Below are 3,193 nucleotides of genomic sequence, written 5' to 3' on the forward strand. Positions count from 1 at the left end.
GCTTTCCATTGATGTATGGTTTGTTAGGATAGGACAATATTTGGCCGAGATACAACTATTTGAATATCTGGAATCTGAGGGTGCAAAAAAATAAAAATATTGAGAAAATCACCTTTAAAGTTGTCCAAATGAAGTTCTTGGCCATGCATATTACTAATCAGAAATTAAGTTTTTATATATTTATGGTAGGAAATTTACAAAATATCTTCATGGAACATCATCTTTACTTAATATTCTAATGATTTTTGGCATAAAAGAAAAATTTGACCCATACAATGTTTTTTTTGGCTATTGCTAAAAATATACCCCAGCGACTTAAGACTGGTTTTGTGGTCCAGGGTCACATATGTCAATATCACTGCATTGAAAAATCAATAGATGCATTTAAGCCAGTTGATTTGTTTGTCTTTTCTTAAAGCATCTGGAAAAAATAAGTATTTTTTTCCTTGCACGTGTGGCTTTGGTTATATTGTAAAACCCCACAGAAGTTTCCTCTGTGGAAGGAAAAATTAGTTGTGCCTTGTAGTATTTGAATATAACGTCCTTGTTATATGTCCTTTTCATCAGCAAAATTACAGTGGAAAATTTATTTGGATAGATGCTTAGCTGTCAGGGATTCATCACAGTCACTTCAGTCACCATCCAGGATAATTACCCGATCACAGTCACCTGAGTTCTGATCACCCGCACCTGCTGTCACCAATCAAGCCACACTACAAATACACACACAGCACAGTCACTCACTGTCCGGTCTACCGTTCACTCCTACGAACTTCTCTGGACTCTCTCTGCCAAATTCTCCTAGAACGAATTACCTGCTGTTCCTCCCGCGATCCTCCAACGACTCCTTGGAAACTGTTCCACGATCTACAACGTAACCGGCGTCCGATCCTCACCATCAGAACTCAGATAAGCGCCCTGGAACCATTCACTGTGTTGACACTCACCTGCCTTTACACACCTATTCCAGTCATCCCCTTACCCAGTCAATAAACCATCCTGATTTGCACTTACCTGTTGTGTCTGGCCTTGCTTTGTGACACTTAGCATGCTAAAACAAATCACGTTTGCCAAATGCCTTTTTCAACGGTGTCAAATGTTTTTTCAAGCAAGTCTGTTTTGGAACAGCCTCAATGTACCTCTGCTGACACCCACAGTTCCCATGGTACCAGTGCACAGCAACCACCTGACTCAAAACAATCTGAATAATCTTTCATTTAACTATCAGTCCTCTACAAATATATGCTAAATGTTGAAAATAGAGTAATATATCATTAAAAAAATAAATAAGTGAAGCTGTTGCTGTTAAGACTAGGTTTCATTGTATTTATTTATTTAGACACTTATTGTTTTCAGTATAGTTTAAAGGTTACCACTGAACTAAAAAAAAAAATATCTATGCTCGTTTGCTTCTAATTTACCCTGGTTTTGGGATGTTTACATATTTCTACTGGAAGGAAAATATAAATACAGTTTAAGAACATGATATTTTTGTGGTGTGCTCATGGTGTTCTTCTTTAACTGGTCTTCTAGGTGCCATTATTTGATTTTAAATGTAGCTGTGTTCCTAGAGAACGGCACCAGGAACATTTCAATAATTCCAGAAGATCCCTTCTTATTTAAATGCCAAGGCAATTACCCGCTGCAGTCTGACATTAACATCCACTTCTAACATTTGTTTCTTTCTCTTTTATTTTCTTCTGTGGTTTCTTTGTCTCAATAGGAGAATGAATGCAGAAGTTTTGTCAAAAAAACCCCTGTGTATGAGGAGGTTAGAAGTGATTAGATGGTTCCTCCACAATGTGACTTACCTTCTGGTGACTCATATTAGTTGTTTGGGATGGAGGCAGATAATGAGGCTGAGTGTGTCTGTTCGACAGAAGAAAAAGACTGCTATTCTCGTGTGTGTTCATTTATTGGGCTGTTCCATTTATTGTGAATGATCCAGCAAAGATCACAACGCTTCGGGCCTTTAGTTCTCTGAAGACAGCTGCAGCTATTGGCAGAAGAAACTACTGATGCCGGCGTCTCAGATTAAGTACTCACTTTGATTAATCATTCATTTGCTTGTTTATTATTGGTTCATTCATAAGTATTCAAATTCAGTGCACTGTTTGTGCTACAGACATAAATGACAGCTCAAATTGTGCAGGTTGTGAAAGATGTTTCTGTAAGAAATCACACTTGCAAATTGTCAATAAAACAGGTAAGACATACATTGAAGGAGGAACCTGAGATGTTGGGTTTTGGGCTCTTTTTAATTTATAGTACAATTTATTATTTATTCACCATTATGTCCTTCCGAACCTCTTTCTCCTGCGGGGCACAAAAGAAGACATTTCTACATCTTTTCCAGACTTCTAGGTCTGGTTGCAGCCTCTTTTTAGCTTAACCCTCTGGTGCCGTTGGTTAATTTTTGGATGAAAAATATTATGTTTTGCTTTTTTTTAGAATGTTTTATTTCATCAAAATGGTACAAAACTTGGTAAATGTGAATGTGATTGGTGCCATGTGAACGAACACACACAAAACATGGCCATGATTTGAAATGGTTAAATGGTTCTGAAATATATAGTCACACTTGTACTGCATTGGAAACGTGGAAATGTTTTGTACTAATGTTTGCACCAAAAAAAAAAATATATTAAAAATTAAAAATAAATAAAAAATTCTTACTAAAAGCTCATTTTTTGAGACATCAACTGAGAACAACATTTTTTCATGCAATTTTAGAGTAAAATATGATTTTGAAAATATATTTCATATAAAATTTAAAAATAGTGTTGTTCATAATAAACAAACTTTTATAACTGTATTTTGGTTTCACTTTTTTCATTTTATTGATGATCTGCCAAGTGCCTTCTTTAAAAAGAGACCAAATTATGTGCATTCAAGGTTTACAACAGTTTGAGTTGGAAAATTCATTTTCAGGTCTATGCTCAAAAAGTGGTCAACAGGTAATAAATGGATCATAACTATTCCATAAATATAAGTTAGTACAAAAATCATTAGGATATTAAATAAAGTTCATGTTCCATGAAGATATTTTTGTAAATTTCCAACCGTAAATATATAAAAACTTATTTTTCTATTAGTAATATGCATGGCTAAGAACTTCATCTGGACATCTTTAAAGGCAATTTTCTCAATATATATATATATATATATATATATATATATTTTTTTTTTTTTT

This window comes from Sinocyclocheilus anshuiensis, unplaced genomic scaffold (assembly GCF_001515605.1).
Source record: "Sinocyclocheilus anshuiensis isolate Anshui unplaced genomic scaffold, SAMN03320099.WGS_v1.1 scaffold267, whole genome shotgun sequence".
Lineage (NCBI taxonomy): Eukaryota > Metazoa > Chordata > Actinopteri > Cypriniformes > Cyprinidae > Sinocyclocheilus > Sinocyclocheilus anshuiensis.